This window comes from Sceloporus occidentalis, unplaced genomic scaffold, assembly GCF_023333645.1.
Source record: "Sceloporus occidentalis isolate IW3139 unplaced genomic scaffold, rSceOcc1.0.p SCAF_5, whole genome shotgun sequence".
NCBI classification, from domain to species: Eukaryota; Metazoa; Chordata; class Lepidosauria; order Squamata; family Phrynosomatidae; genus Sceloporus; species Sceloporus occidentalis.
This window is the reverse complement of record NW_028316985.1, coordinates 163451169-163468931: the sequence shown is the minus strand read 5'-3', so window position 1 is coordinate 163468931 and position 17763 is coordinate 163451169.

Below are 17763 nucleotides of genomic sequence, written 5' to 3'. Positions count from 1 at the left end.
AAATTAGTCTGCCAGATGTGCAAGACAATAGTTGACTTTGAACATACAGTAGTGCTAACACACAATTTAGCACTATGTAAATGAACCCGAGTTCCCAACTTCCCTTTCAATATGGCTTCAAGGAGGGAATCCAAAGATCCACTTTGGAGTGTAAATGAATGGAAGGTTTTTGCATCCAAATGGGAGCTCTTGATAGTTGTTCAGGCTCATAAACCACAAATAACATTTGCTGAGGGACATTGTTCAATAGTCCACTTCTGGTTTTTGGGGGAAAAAAACCAACACTGGAGGGTTTAATTTGCCTGTAAAAAAGGTAAATTGCACTCCTGGAGGCTTCAAGGAGAGGTAAGCATTTTTTTCATCCAGAAAGTGTAAGTTTAGGGAAGCCTTCAAGGGTCAAGTATGACAAAAATGGCCCTGGGGACCATAAAAAGCCCTAGCACTGCTCTTTGCCCATCCCTGCTTTAAGGAAGCTTACTATCATACCCAAAGAAGCATTCTGCTGGACTATAGCTAAGACTCTTCAACCCAGCATCTGGTTTCTCAGAGTAGCCAAACAGTTTATGGGAAACCTACAAGCTGGACACGAGGTATCATAAAGTTGGAAGAATCCACAAGGGCCATCCAGTCTAACCCTCTGCCAAGCAGAATACACAAAATACTTCTGACGGACGACTAAGCCTCTTTTTAAAAATGTGGAGAGTTCACCACATTTCAAGGCAGCACATTCCACTATCGAACAGCTTTTATTTTCAGGAAGCAAATTTAGAGGCATTCTCCCCACTAGGAAGCTATCATTTTGGTTTGCAGATGGCATTCCCTGTAAAGAAACCTGTCAAATAGTTGTACTAGTAATTTCCATGTTCTTTCAAATGCTTGAGGAAAAGGTACATTTTAAAACAAAAATACAGTGCACAGTTTGTCTATGAGCTGAGACTGCTGCTATACTCTCTGCATGCTGCTGTATCTAACATGCTACAGTTGATGTGTATTATTAAATCTTTCAACAATGTTTAAGAATAGCATTTAGAAAATAAACCTGAGATGGCATAATAAGTTTCACTTACCTTATTAGACCCTAAAAGTTCTCCGCCATTCAGTTTCTGTCTTTTCCCATCCTTCTGTGTGATGAGTTCCAGCACGTACTAGTCAGGAACGGATATTGCTAAGGTGCCACAGTGAGACTGGCACAAACACTTTACATAGGTTAATTGGTTACAGAGTTATGCTCATTTATAGCTGATAAGATGATAACGTCCTTCTAGCTCCAGTCAGACTGCACTTTGTAGTTTATTCTCACCTGAAATCTGTTTGAATATTATTATAAAACTGTTTTTAAATGCTGAAATGTATGCAAGATCAGTTATCTGGAATTAAATTTAGAAGGGAGTTGGTGTTCCTTTAACACCTTTACTTTTTATCTTTTCCTGCAGCTGCCATCAATGCAAGACAGTATGACCAATGGTAAGAGGTTGTGGGAGATCAAATCCAGCAGTATTTTGGAGAGTCATGTTATCCTTTTTTGCTCATTGATTAGGCCTTTGGTAACTAACAGCAGGAACAGACTAAGGTTTTCCTCAAGCTGCTGCAATCCACAGGGGTTTAATTTATATTCCCCACCTTCCCCAGTACACCATGTTAGCTGGGGCAATGGGATTGTAGATCAACACATCTGAAGGGCCACCAGGTTGAGTAAGGTTTCAGTGTACTAACAGCAACCTCATTCCTTGAAGGCGGCTCCTTCTGCAGCAAAACAAGGTTCAGCATGTACATCTATCATTTAACGACAAAATACTATTCGAATGCATGGGGAAAAAATCAAAAGGAAAACAAAACAGATCAGTGAGCCCTAAGTTTGGTCACTGGTCGAAGAATGTTGGGTGAGTGTCAGCATGTACTTGCATTTGTACATGCTTTCGAACTGGACTACAGCTTCCACAATACCCCAGCACAATTGGCAGTGGCCAAGCTGTGTGTTTGGGTGCTGGACACAACGAAGATGTGGGTGCATTCAGTTGTCTCTTTTGCATGAGACATTAACACTCGGCCATTTATTTTACTGGCTTGTGATGCAGGGTGATACTAAGATGTTTATCACACTATGCTCTTAAAGAGGTACTATTCCAGTGTGACTCCTCTAGCAGCCTCCTGTTGTATGCTGGGATTGGCAGTTTTAAGGAGCTGAACTTCTCTGCCTGAGAATTCTAAATACCCCTCCTTAAAACTGCCAGTCCCAGAATGCAACAGGAGGCAGCTAGAGGAGTCAAACTGGAATTGTGGCACTTTAAGGGTATAGTGTGATAAACAGTTAAAGCAGGCTTGCGGAATTACACATTAAATTGTGCTTCTCTTCACTTAGAACAATGGCACTTCTCCACAATGAGGATCATAATGTGAAGGATGCTAGGAGACATCTGGAAGATCTTATGAATGCATGAGTAGAAGGATTTAAGAAACTTCTCTTCCTGTGGGGATATGACAGGCAAATCATGAAACTGATTTATGTTGCAATGCTCAAGATGCCTTCAGCTTAGGGGAAGAAGTCTTCCCCAAGGTGGCAGCATATGCCTGTTTCACAGGTATTGATGTAACTGGCTGGAAATTTCTTTTCCATTTATCGTACATTATGAATTATTGAGAGTTATTTTCCGAACATAAAAGCTGGTTATTGGGGAGGAAGGTCTTTGGAAAAACTAACAACGAAACATTGGGAAAACTTTTAAATCTATCAAATCATTTTAGTATATGCTTTACATCCTAATTTTTTAATGATTAAGGAAAATAAGCAGTACAATATAGAAACAAAGCCCTGTGTATTTCTGTTTGCCAACAAAGGAATGTTTGTATCTTGACTTCTTGTACAAAAGTGAACACTTCTTGCCTTTTGATATAAAGTGGTTTGATACTTTATTAAGCAGAATCATCTTCTTCATGGTCAGCCACTTCTATAGCTTCCATTTCATATGTGCCTTTTAGAACATAATTGCAAACCTGAACAAGCAAAACACATGCAAATTTAGAAGATCTGGTATTTTGGAAACACCTTAAGGCAGTTAAGGATCCTGGTCACTTTTCTTTCAATTCATCTGAATCTCTCGAGCTTCTAGATGTTGCTGGTAATCTCCTTTTATGTTAAGATAATAATGCCTAGTTAAAATTGGAAAGTGTTTTCCAATTTTCTTTTTAGTATCACCACTGCATTGTTCTATTTGTAGCTTATAGAGCCAGCATGGTGTAGGGGTCTGAGTGTTGGACTAGGACAGTGGGAGACTAAGGTTTGAATTCCCTCTCAGCCATGGAAACCTATGAGGTGACCTTGGGAAAGTCACAGTCTCTCAACCTCAGAAGAAACCAATGGTAAACCCCATCTGAACAAACTGTGCCATGAACTCTGTGATATGTTCACCTTAGGGTTGCCGTACATCAGATATGACTCAACGATACACAATTTACACCTTTATTGAAAAAAGCATTGTATCTAGAGATCAGTACTGTTTCCATTTTCTTCTAGATAAGTTGTTTTATAGATATGTTATACCCTCACGTGGTCATGCTTTCTGATTCTTGGTTCCTGGCTATTCCAGCTCCTTAAGACTTCACAGCATATATGGTACTCTAGCAGCTAACAGCTGCACTATTTTATTAAAGTAAGCCAGGTCAAACTGCTACTGAATTATGAGTGTGCTTCTTTATCCCCCTGCAGCAAGTTTCTTCATAATCTTTCCTCTGGTCCACTTTAGTTTAGCTCTGGTCTCCAGAAAGAAGTAGCTGGTCATTTCTTTTTCTTTCAGTTTTTTACTTCCAGTTCTAGAATTTTGTAACTATAAGTGAATAGTTGAGCAAGCAAAACATCTTTGAGCTCTAGCAAACTCTTTGATCTGATTCCTAATCTCTCTTCAAGATGGAAGCTCAGCCGAGAGCTTGAAAAAGTTATCTTTTAGATTATAACCCCAAGCTGCCAGTGACCATACTGGGTGGGAATTCTGAATAGCATAGATTCAAAAGGTAATTTATCTAGACTCTGGTTTGAAAAAACAAAACAAAAGTAAATGCAAAAAAACCTCTCTGTGGCTGAACTCTTTGTACTAGGTTAGTCTGCTTAACTTCAGTGGCCTTCCCATCTTTCACTTGTCTAAACTAGGGGATCCACACAGTGGCAATGCCAGGTAAAATTTCAATGTGAGAAGCTGCCTTATACTGAGTCAGACCACTTGTCCATCCAGCCCAGTCTTGTGAACTTTGCTAGTGACCCTCTAGGATTTCAAGTAGGCTTCTTTGCTATGTCTACATAGAGATCCCTGGCATCCCCTGCTTATCTTTCATCAAAATATTAACCAGGCCTGACCCTGTTTAGCTTTCAAAATAATGCAAGTTCAGTTGTGTTCAGTATGGTATAGTAGTGATGTATGACTGTGAACTGTACACTGTGGAATAAATAACTTTGGTACTGAAAGCCTTTATTTCTCAAAAGGGCTGATAAAGGCCTTCACATCTCAGTCTGGATTCATACTGAACCTTTCTGTGTACCAGTGGGATGAATCCAAAACAATTTAAATAGAGTTGTACAATAAGCAAACTTTTTATCTGCTGGAAATTATTGACTTCTCCATATTTTAATATTTGCTAGGGATTTAGAACATGATGTGTGACCCAGATATTTTTATAAGTATTTTTATACTTAAAACCTAATGACCCAAATATGGGAATGTTTTCCCTGTACATTATACAGTTCCAAGCCATTGCAAATGTAATGTTAAAAAAATAGAAATTACTTTAAAACCAACATGGATTTCTTTGGCAATAATAATTGTTTTGCAGGCTTGAAATCACTGGAACTGGAATGGAAAAAATACTACACAATGCATGTAAATTTGAATGGATGGATTAGAGGTCCAAGTGCAAGTCTTAGAGTTCAAGACTCCTTGCAAGTATATGTCTAAATCCCAGCATGTTCATCCTAGACTTCCATGTTAGTGGAGTCTGATAAATTGAGCAGCAAAGTTATTTGCTGAGAAAACGATTTCCCTAAAGGCAGAACAGTTTTATTCTTAGATTTAAATGCACATGGCTCTAGGCAGGCTTACAGTCCAAAACGACAACCTTAACACTACTTTGTTGAAAGCAAATGCCAATGTACCATGGTGAAATTGACATGATACTGGCCAGGATTTTATCCCTCTCAGCCATAAAGCTCAAGGGATGGTTTCAGGCAAAAGATAAGAATATACTATAATTTATTATATGTCCTTGGGCTACAGAGTCAAAACAAATAAAAATAACAGATGATGTTATGTCAATAGAGCCATTTCAGAACCTGTGAATGGCTGAAGCTTGTTTGGTTCATGTGTAGTATGTCAACAGATAATCTTAATATTGAATTTTGAACAGAACATGCTGTTCAAAAAAAGGAAACTGGTATTTATCACAATACCAGAGCAAACTCATAGACTGGTTGGGAAAATACCGTTTTTACCATGCAATCTCCTATATAAGCATTTTTGCCATAGGAATGAGATGGTAAGAATACTTCATTGTGAGTACAAGAAAATGTGAGTAACAGAAAATGTAAAATGAAGGTGAATATACCAAATTAACACTTCCTGCTGGTGTTTATCTATATGTTTGTTATACATTATTTCAGCATCAAGCAACCTGGAAAAATGCACATGTATGAATACTTATTTCAATACATAGTTTTGAATGGATTATCATACAGAATATGGATTTCTAAAAACATTTTTCTATATATTCATTTGATACATATTTTATCATAAAATACAATTTAAAAATGCATTTGGTACAGATTAGTAGGAAATTTAAGTAAGCACAAAGTAATAATGATAGTTATCCTTCAGATCTTCATATCAATCTAGGAGATACAGATTAGGACAAGTTGTCCTGGAATACCAAAGAACAAATTTCTTAGGCATCTTTATTTCTCTGTCATAAGATCTGATTCAGTGCACCATATTCCCTTTTTTTCCTGACAGCCTTCAGTGAACCTTTCAATGTGCATCAATGAGAAAGTTTAGCTGTACTGAAATATTAACATGGATTATTTCAGCATTTCCTTCCCCCCAGCACTGGTTTTTAAATCATGAAGAAGAAGACGTGGCATCCATGAACACATGCCACAAGTTGAGGAATATGTGATCTTCCATATGTTGAAGATCTCAGTCTAAAGATGTGAAAAGAACTTAATTTTTATATGGATTTAAAAAGGATTAATTCAATTTTAGCAATAAACTTTTGCTTGGTTTTAACTATGTTTTTTGTCATAATTTAGTAGGCCCTTGAGTCCCATGTTTGAGAAGAAAAGGTGGGGTGTGTATAAATAAAATAAATCAATACAGTACCATCATTCTTCCCCATTGGCTATGCTAGCTAGGGCTAATGGGAGTTGCAGTCCAACAATACCTGGAGGGTCACTTGTTCTGTGCCGCTTTGCAACATAAAATAATTATACCAAAGCAGTTGAACAGATACCAAAAGTCAAACTGGAGTCCTTAAAGTACTTTTTCATCAGGGGGTAATCTCAGTAGGGAAGTATCATCAGCTTCATCACCTTGTCCAAACATTAGAGAATTGTTTTTCCCCCCTAAGCTAAGGTTTCTGACTTGGTTCTAACATAAGGAATCCAAATCAAGTAAAGTTGATAGACAGGCTTTATAAACAAAGCCATCAGCCAATCAAACCTTGGCACGATTTCATGGAAACGATGAGGCAGATTGATTTTGGATGATTTACTAGATGTGACTGATTACGATAGTGGTTTTTCTCTCTGGATACTTTATAAAATGGGATTGAATAGGACGTCAGCTTTTCTCACTTTCACTGTATTCACTAGCTCCATTTACCACAAAATAACCTATATATTAGTGGTTCCAAACTTTGGTCCTCTAAGGTGTTTTGGACTTCAACTGTCAGAAGTCCCAGCCAGCTTGGTTAGAGATTCTGGAAGCAGAAGTCCAAAACTTCTGGAAGACCAGAGATTTAGAGCCACTGCTATAAACTATGTTTTCCATAGTTATGTCAGAACGATGACAAAGTTAGTTCAGACATCACTTTAAATTGCAGTACACAGCAATGGGAAGCTTCTGTAATCCATAAAATTTCACCCACAGAATCATCCCCAAACTCAATCTTGATGTTTCCTAGTTTTAGATAAGTTGAATTATTAGCTAGAGATTCAAAGAAATATTCTGTAATTGAAAACTGATTGCTTTAATACTAACTTCCTTATTGTCTATACTGAATTCCTGTAGTTCCTCAATGATTATTATTTTTGTTTTCTTAATGTTCAACAGCAAGCCTGCCTTAGCACTTTCCTCTCTGACTTTCTTTACTAATTATTTCAAGCACTTGAAGTTTTCTGCTACTAGTATGATGCATACTTTTGGTTGTTCACATTCCTTCCTTCATGTCTAGACCTACTCCATAGATGATATTTTCTGCATACAAGTTGAATAGATGAGGTGACAGAATGCAGCCTTTCTGATTGGGAACCATTCTGTTTCTCCAGATTCTGTTCTGACTGTAGCTTCCTATCCTGAGTATGCATCAAGTTATAGGTTACATATCATGACAACCAAGTTCAATGGTATACTCATTTTTAAAAGATCTCTCCATAGATCTATGTGGTGAAAGGCTTTGCTGTAGTCTATAAAGCACTGACTGATTTTTTTAAATTTGCAGGTGTACTCCATTATCCATCTTATATTTGCAATGTGATCCCTAGTGCCTCTTCATTTCCTGAAACCAGCTTGCACATCTGGAATTTCTTGTTCCATACATGGTAGCAGTATCTGCTGCAAAATTTTAAGCATAACTTTGCTTGTGTGAGAGATTAATTAATTATAATGATATTTATTCCCAATTTTGGAAAAGTTCCTTTCAGATTCTTCTAATTTGTTCTGATAGTTTCTGTTTTGCAGATTTTTTTTTAATGTTAGCATATTTGACTAGGAACAAGTTGGTCAAATTTCATCACAACTCACCCTAATCCTAGTGAATGCTATTTGGTAATTATTTAGAAGCTGGGCACTGAACTGCCTCTTACATATATACGCAAGAATGATTATACCTAGGAGCCATATTTTTTATCCTTGATTTTCTTTAGGCTGGGGGTTTCTGCTTTATCTTTTATATGATTGATCTGTGATCATAATAAAGTTGATTGACTGATTCACATGAACCTATTTCAAGATGCAAGACCTCAGGCACCTTGCTTCTTTAATGAATCATTGTTTTCAGTGAATAAATGAAACTATTCATCTAGAATACCCACAGACTTCTTTTTGCTTTGTATCCTGATGAATGGATGGCAGCCTTTTTGCTCACCTTTGTACTTGGATTGTATTCCACTCATTATTATTTTAAGTTTTCTTCAAATGAAAATATTACAAATTTTTATTATTATAACCACAACTTTGTCAGTTCACTACCTCTATTTCTTGGAAACATTTGCAGGTGTGACACCAAGTCCATCTTCTACTTATCCATGGATTTTTGCATGCTGACCAGTTCTACATTTATTTTTATCCTTCCTGCACACTCAGCCCATTACGTCCGTCTTTCTCTGGAACTTTTACATTCAGGTGTAAATCTTCTCTAAAAAACAAAAAAATCTCAACCATCGCAATACTGTCTTCTAGAAGAATCATTCTTTCTACACAATTTTATTACATAGGGATGTTGCTGAATATGGCAAGAGTTAGTAAAGTACTAAGGACCTTTGTCCTCATGGGAAAGGACCGTTAGTTGGAAAGGCTGCCGAAGAAAATGTTGCGGTTACGGATCTCTTATACCAAAAGGAATATTACCAGGTTAAAACATCTTATAATGCATGTTCTTGTGGAAACTTGTCCTCTTTCAGATGTGAATTTTACCTCAACTTTTTATGTGGCTCTCTAGAGAACGCATGCATTGTTATCTTAAACAATACTGACTGACTGATCGTTCGTGCCTTCATAAACATTTAGAAACTTACTTGACAACATTTTGCTTTTTAAAAATTTGAGACATCTTTTGCTTTATATCCTCATGAATGCATGGCCCCCTTTTAAGTCCGCCGAGAGAGGCATACAGATTTTTATATTTCCTGCAAGTCACGTTTTCATTTCTCCCGCTCTCGTGAGGGGATTTTACCTCAGATATACCAAATAGAAAACATGTGGTCAGGGCAAAATGGCACTGCTGCTAGGACAGACAGTTCCCAAGTTTTAGTGGAATTGCTTTGCTAATTTAAAGTGAAATAAAAGCAGCTGGTGTAAAGAATGTGAAGTATAAACTCTTGCTGCCTGATGTATTAAGTTTCACTTATATTTTTAATATATCAAATTAGGGAAAACAGAAAATAGTTATTGATAAAACAGAGTTCTTTTTTCCCCTCAAGAAAACATGTTTTTCAACACTTATCTGTGAAAAATGCAGTTTTTATGGAAAATTATTTATTGAGCATAATGTTTGATAGTTAATTTAACAGAGGCCACGGGGGTACCAAAAATGCCTTATTATTTAATTTTTCCATATGAGCTCAAACAACTTTACGTGCAGAAAAGCATTACAATAAATGGAAACTATCAGGGCCAAATCAATGCTGTTTACAGTTTGCAAGCTATAAATGATACTTTTCCCCAGAAGTGTAGGGTTTTTTTTGGGTGGGGGGAGTCCCAAATATGAATTCTGCCTCCCCAAATGAAATAGTTCTTCAGTCTCCTTCAGTGCTCTTTCTAGCCCTGCAGAGAGTGAGACACTGACAGTTGTTTGCACCTAGAAATCTTACCTTTTGTTGTGTTTGGAAATTTTCCCTTCCTCTTTGCTTTGGATGCCTAAACTATACTGCATTTCCAAAGGATTAATTGAAGAGTTACATTTTTGCAATGCTAAAAATTGGGGACTGGAGGAAAATTTCATTTGGGGGACAGAATTTGTATTTGGGGGCAGAGTCCTCATTTTGTCCTTTCCCTCTCACACATTCCCCGTTTTCACATATTCTTCCTATAGAAGCCAACTGTTATAGGAGCTGAATTTTGCTTCAGCTCAAGTGATAGGGCAACATCCTCAACTTCAAATGAAGATAGCAAGCTACCTTAAGGTAAGCAGGATAAGTTACCTTGAGTACATAGGTTTGCCTTCAACAAAAGGGAAAAACTAAAAGGCGATCACTGTTGCTGCATCATCCAGCATCTTGTATCGAACTGACACAACTCTCTCATTATGCCTAATAGTAGAGCCTATTATTATTATTATTATTATTATTATTATTTCTATCCTGCCTTTTCCCCAATTTGAACTCAAAGTAGCTTACAAGTTACAAAACACCTAGTTAAACGTACACAAGATACAAGAGTTTAAAACAAGATTAAACAATAAAAATTAAAACCAGATGAAAACCTATATTGCACACACACACATACACACACTCTCCAACCAAGCACAACAATTAGCAAGATCTAGTTTGTTGTTTAGATGAGACAGTCCTTAAACAGTTGCTTATCAAATGCCTGTTGAAACAGAAACGTCTTTACTTGTCTGGGAAAGGAAAGTAGGGAGGCTGCCAGTCTATCTTCTCTGGGAAGAGAGTTCAGTAAACAACATCCTAGGGAGTAATGAAATAAGGCTTTCAGAAAGTAGGACTGCTAGCGTGCATAGGTTCTCTGCTTGCACCAACAACTCCATGCAAGCAAAGAAAGTTAACTATGGATTTGGTATGTTGAAATAATGGAGGACAGTTTCTGCAGAAACTATGGCATTTTTGATAGTTAAACATTAAATATATATTTTCAAAAAGCAACAGTTCTGCAGTCTAAGACGCATGCGTTAGTGTGGGGATTAGTGACAGAGCTGGAGGAAGAAAGAACTTGCTATATCCTCCCCCACAAAAAGAACTTCCTGAAAACAGAAAAGCAACATGGTTGCGAAGAAGGCTATTTTTTATCTTGACATGCAAAGGGCTGGTTCAAATTAAGTTTGATCTTATGAGTTTCAAGATACTGAGAAAAGAGCTGTAAAGGTGGCATTAATGGTGTGTTTAAACAGGCATAGCTTAATTTGGCCAGTTTATTTGGATGAGGGAAAGCAGTCACGGGGTTTGAGTTTGGAACTTGCTCTTGATCTGTTGTGTGTGTGTGTGTGTGTGTGTATGTGAGAGTGAGTGAAAATTTCCATTCCTCACTGTCTTATGTCCTCAAAGGAGCTTGCACTGAGAAAATTGCATTGGAGGAGAGAATAAAGGGGGAAGAGGGTTGCAAGCCAAACCTGATGTGTGAGTCTGATACAGATCCAGAGCATATTTGGCCCTTAGAGGAATGGCCAACAACAGGCACCATAATAATGCAAAAGAAATATAAACAAGAAGAAACAGTGGACATTTCCTCCTAGGTTAGGCACAGTTTATCCCCAGTCTCTGAGGTTGTAACAACAAGTGGCAGCTGGTGACTTCCATGTTGGTGGGGTGTTAAACCCACTGCTGGTTTTAGTTTAAACTTTTAAAAAAGCTAGCCAAGGTGCTCAACCCAGGGCAGGATCACAACCTCATTGACATGGAAACTACCAGCGGCCACTGGTTTTTGACCCTCATCTTGGGAACACCAACACTAATCTCATTACTAATCCATCACTGTGCCTGATAGATGACTTATAAGAAGTAATAACAACAAAAGCCCCCCCCCCTCTATTGGTATTTGAATTATTGGCTGCATCTTCCATTGCAGAAATAGTGCACTTTGACACCACTTTAACTGCCATGGCTCAATGCTATGGAATTCTGGGATTTTTAGTTTTGTGAGCTATTTAGCCTTCTTTGTCAGAGAACTCTGGTGCCCCACCAAACTACAATTTCCAATATTCTATTGGATGGAGCTACAGCCATTAAAGTAGTGTCAAACTGCAATATCTCTGAAGCATAGATGCAGTCATAGATGTGTTAATGGCTCTAATAGGCTGGGGTTTTTGCACAAAGAATGCATGTAACAATTTTTGTACAGATGGCATTTTCTGTACAAGAAACACCATTAAGTTATTTTCTGTGCAGAAAATGCTGTTTTGTGTATAATATAAAACCCTAACGTGCATTTTTCCCCCATAGAACAAATCCCAAACTGTTTCTAGCTTTAGAAAATTGTATAGTTTCTGATGACTGTCTCACATTAAGGAAGAAAATCATAACACACACACACACACACATTTCTGTTTGGAAGAATGAAATTTTCAAATATTTACATCACTAGCAGTGTATTCATTAAGAACTACTATGAAGAATATTTTTATTTTAAAAAGTAGTGTGCCGATTGTTTTCCATGAATACAAGTACGGGTTTCAGCTTAGCTGATGCAGCAGAACTGGATATTCCCCATGTTGTGCTTCATCTTTTTTCTCCCTCCACTGAAGTCTTGGTGGATATTAAGGAAGGCAGAACTTACTATTCTGAGTGAGTGTCCTACTTGTCAAAATGATGAATACTGGCACTTTTCTGACTACATATCACACTGTTAGTTCCACAGAAAGTTTGTTATTATCATAACACCTGACTATTTTGCCACCCCTATCCTAACTCACACCTCTCAGCTCCCATTAAAATTATTAAAGTTGATAGATGGAGTCAGAACAAATTTAGATTCTATACCATTCAAGCCAAAGGGGATTGCTTGTGTACCAAAAATGTCACTATAGATATGAACTGGAGAAGGTATTGGTCCAGTATCATCAGAGGACACCCGCTGCTAGTGTAAAACAAAAATATCTTTAGATTCATAAATTCCACAAGGCACGACAGGTTACCACAAGACCAAAGTAACACTGTCATCTCCTTATTAATTTACTGTTACTTCAACTCAGTTCATAGAATTCATAATATTGTGATAATCCACAGGGTACTATAGTAAAGACCTTTTTGAAAAAATTCAGGAAGGAAAACCTCAGTGCAGTTAAAATGTATACATTAGATATTGTTACCTTTGAAAAATGTTCTACCAAGACAGTATCTGTTACGTGGAAAGTAATGCTGCAGAAGCAACTACAGGATTGTTAAAATAAGACTATGTTTGTTTGTTTCTACAAATGCATTTTCTATGTTCATTGTCTTCCTCCTCTTTTTCTTTTTTTCCTTCTTTTCACTGGTGGGAGAGACGAGATCCTGCTCTGACTTTATCTAAAATAATGTAACTCCAAGATGCTGATATTTATTTATGTAGTTTTCTTTCCTGCCTTATTCCTGGGACTCTCAGCAGTTTAGGCATGTAGCATTCTTCCAACAGCTCAGAAGTAAGAGCTTCCAACAGCTTAAGCTTAGAAATTGCACTTTTACTTGGCTAATGCCTTCCAGTGAGCTTCATGGCAGGCCAATATTTGAATCTGAATGTTCTTTCATACTACATAGAGTTATAGCACTTTGATAACCACTTAAACTGCTATGGTTACCTCCGATAGATTCCTTGAATTGGTTGAGGCACCTGTGCTCTCTGGCAGAGAAGTCTAAACATCTTGTGAAACTATAGCATTCCTTAGGATCCATGCAGTTAACATGATATTGAAATGCTATAAGACACCTGAGTCTCTCCTGTCAAAAATTGACTGCTAGGCATTGATTCTTATGTTCTAGGAATTACTGATCATCTGAGTTGTTCATGAGAATTTTATTGTAATGTGTACACGTGGAAGTTATATCCTGGAGACTATTTGGAAGATTCATTTGGTTGAAACTCCAGAACAAAAGATATCAAAGATAAAAATAGTTATTTTTAAACTCCATTAGCTCCAGGTTTTATTTTTGAACAAAGTTTAAAGTACTGAAAGATGACCTGCTTCCTTATCAATAGTGCAAAGGTTGAAAGTAACAACTGTTTTCAGTCACTTCATTTTTCTAATAACAAAATAATAAAGTTGCATGGCATTTGATGAGGAATACAGTCCAAAACATACTGCAGAAATAATCTGGTTTGAGACCGCCTTACCTGCCCTGGCTCATTGCTAGGGAATCATGGCAACTGTAGTTTTGTGATACACTAAGACTTCTCTGTCAGAGAGAGCTCTGGTGCCACAACAAACTACAATTCCCAGGATTCCCTAGCACTGAGCCAGGGCAGTTAAGGCAGTCTCAAACCAGATTATTTCTGCAGTGTTGTTTGAACCTACGTTCTCTTGTTTACAGTAACACTGTACTAGACATCTGAAAAGCCATAGTCTTCCTAAGCTTGCTTTAAATATATTCTTAACAATAATTATGAATTCTTTCATCTAGATGTTTGACAAAGCCAGAGATGGAAATTTTGTGGAAGTACTAAAAACTGTTTATTCTTCTGCAGATATTTAATGCCCTGCACTATGAAGGTTGAAGGCTTATTTTTAGTGAATATACTATATAACACTTTGCCTTTCAAAAGTTATTCTTATTTGCCCTCTGTATTGGTAAGTTACAAGACAAAGAAAAGACCAGGGGTATATGGCCAGTCAGGTGCTCATGGGTGCCTTTTCTCTGTGTAATGCTGAAAACCAGGTTTCCTTCTGGCTAAAGAGAACTCAAGATGTGCAATGTTTTTATTTTAACCCCCTGTGTTTTTCCTTTATAAAGTTTACTGTCTTGAAAAACAACTAAATAATACCATGAGGTTCTGAAGAAAGGGCCCACTGTTTTTTAGAGTAATGATTCTGCAATAGTTTAAAGGATATTGGTTTGATAGTGAGGACAAGGTTGTGGACCTTAGATTATGTTTTTATGCCAATGTGCTTGGCTGTTTTTTTTTTTTTAAAAAGAATAGTTTTTTTCAGAGTCTTAATATGATGTACTTATCTGGCCGCCCAGCTGTGCTTTGTATTCATAGCCCAATCAAGTTAGCTCAGTTTTGACAGCTGGACATTCAGAAGTTGCTCACCAGATAGCCATCACCTGAGGGAGCTTTGGAAATCTTTACATCTTGCTATGGGAGAAGGAATTGGCTGGCAAGTATCACTATAACTCATTCTGGAAATTGTTCCTGGTTCTCACTTGCTGAGGCAAATTAGCAGAGAGAGATAAGAAAAGATCTAACTGTATGGTAGGGTCCTCCTTCATAACATATTGTCCAAGCAAATACATATATGTGTTCCTAAAGTATTGACTGCTGAATTCTAACAGTCAAAGCCTGGCTGGCTACTTATCCTGTGACTTCAAAATTCCCCCCCCCCCCCCTTTCCACTATCATACAGGAAAAGAGAGAAATTCCATATACACATTCTCCTGTGACATTACATAATTGATTAAATATTTTTGATGTTATCATAATAAGTAAAGTATGATGTCAACTGGCATCTAGTTAGTGAGTTACACATGCATAAATTCTCCTGAAGAAGTGGTTGGACATTTTTGTCCAATGTGGAAGTCCGTATTTGATTGAAGGTTGTGGAAACAGAATTGTAAACATTGTGCTATTGAACCTGTTGTGCTTATGGCACGTGTAGGTGTGCATTACGCACTTCAGCCATGTATTTCTCATTTGTTTATAGTCACTTCCACAATGGTGAATTTACTAATGCACTGTCTGACATTTTTGTCTGAATGGAAGTCTGTATACAGTTGAAGACACTGGAAACAGATGCCCAAGTGGCGCTATCGCTTTGTGGCACAGCCTCACATTGCATAGGAAGAAGTGCATTCACATTTGTTTGCACGTTTAGTTGCACAGTAGCGAATTCACTAATGTATGCACATTGTCTGATTTCATGGGTGTAAAGTTACACTCTGTCTCTTTGATGTAGGATCTTGGTCAACATGTATGGTATCATACCATGTAGACTGTTGAAGATAATTTGCATATGAATTGTGATTGGGAGACAATGAGAGGTGCTTGTGGAATCATTGCAGGTCACAGAAAAGATTGCAGAATCATTGCAGGTCACAGAAAAGATTGCAGAAGAAAGTAAGAGAAAATATGTGAGAGACAAATATGATTTGTGGCAAAATAGGGAGGTTAGTTGTTGTTGTTGCTGTTGTGTGCCTTCTAGTCATTTCCAATGTATGGCAATCCTCAGGCAAACCTATCAGGTGTTTTTTCTGGGGCTAGGAGCATATGACATACCCATGTTCACCCAATGGGTTTCCAATGCTGGGTGAGGAATTGAACCCTGATCTCCAGAGTCATAGGCCTGGTACAGATTAAAAGAAAGGGGTGGCCAGAGGCTGCCCCTTTCTTCTCCGGATTGTTGCCATGGCAACCACATGGCTGTGGTAACTATCCTTTCTGCAATGCTGCCAAGGCGCCATTAGCGCCCTGTGGCGTTGGGTGACATCGCAATGCACTGCCCCATTTGGACGCGGCATGCATGTGATGTCACCAACACATGCACTGTGTGGATGGTGCTGTGTAAACATGGTGCCGCCATTACGTGGTAGGGCTCCGGAGCATACAGATGCAGCTCTTTCTGGAACCCGAGAATTGGCTCCAGGCTGCTGCAAACCGGCAGTCTGTACTGGGCCATAGTCTAATGCACCATGCTGGCTCTTAGTAGTAAATTAATATAACAGAAAATACAGCTATAAGTGTCTATATATTGGGGAATAAAGAATGTAATGCTATACATGAAATTATTTGAATTGCATTTAATGAAATCATAGAATCATAGAATTGTAGTTAAAAGTATGCCTACTGCTTAGTTTCTATAAGGAATTGTTTGATATACATATAAAAGTAGTGGAAGTGGATCGTTGAGGAATTATAGTAGCAGCAATTTTGTTTTTGGCCTTTTTTTGGGAGGGGCATCCCTGCTCAGTCATGGAAACCCATTGGGTGACCTTGAGCAAGTAACACCCTCTCAGCCTCAGAGGAAGGCAAAGGGAAACTCCCTCGTTCACCTTAGGGTAGTCATACGTTAGAAACAATATGAAAGCACATAACAGAGACCACAACAAAAACATTTGGGGAGGTTTGGGCAGTTGTGTGTGCAAAGCCACCATATTTGACAGCAGCTGTGAGCTGTTTTGGGCTGATTTTGTCAAGAGCTATTTTTAAATAGCTTTAAGGGCTGGAAAATGTGGCCCACCCCCTGTGCTACACTCTTCTTCTTCTCTCAGGCAGCAATGACACCCAAGCACTTCCAGTAACCCAATAGAGTTTAAAAGTGTTGCATTTGTCCCCATGTGCTTTTTTTGTGCACAACCCCCCCCATCTAATTCTTAGTATAAACTACAATAGGCTGACTGAATAACTTGAACCCATGTTGATTTCTCAAGTTACCTTTGGTTTAGGTGATTTACTCCAGCTGGACTTAGTGGCACTCCTCACAATCCACCAACACAAACACTTCAAGGAAATGAAAAGGCAGAGGGTCCCTTATTTTTACACTCTGCTCTTACAACTTTTGTTATTAGGAAGTTTCTGTTACTACAGAGCAGATATACATAAGTAAAATTATGTTACCTCTGGGTAACATAAGTGTGGGTAGGAGGAATTCTTGCCCATCTTTTTGTACATTTGCTCATACTTTTATCTCAGTTCTCTTGACCAAGCAAGATGCTACTTGAGTGATGCCCAATTTAGTATTGACTAGACTAGAACAACCTTGAATTCTCATACAGGGCAAAGGGGTGTGCATTTCATGGTGAAGGTCCTTAATTTTTTTTTATACACCATGAGAATCATTACACATCTGGCAATGCTGGTATAATGTTGGATTATATTCACACTGGTGGGGTTTATAGCAAGATGCTGCTCCTCAGAGAATGCTGTGATGCTGCTATAGCAACAGTTTGTTAAGGTTAAATCTGATGGAGGCAGACAGTCAGGCAGAAAA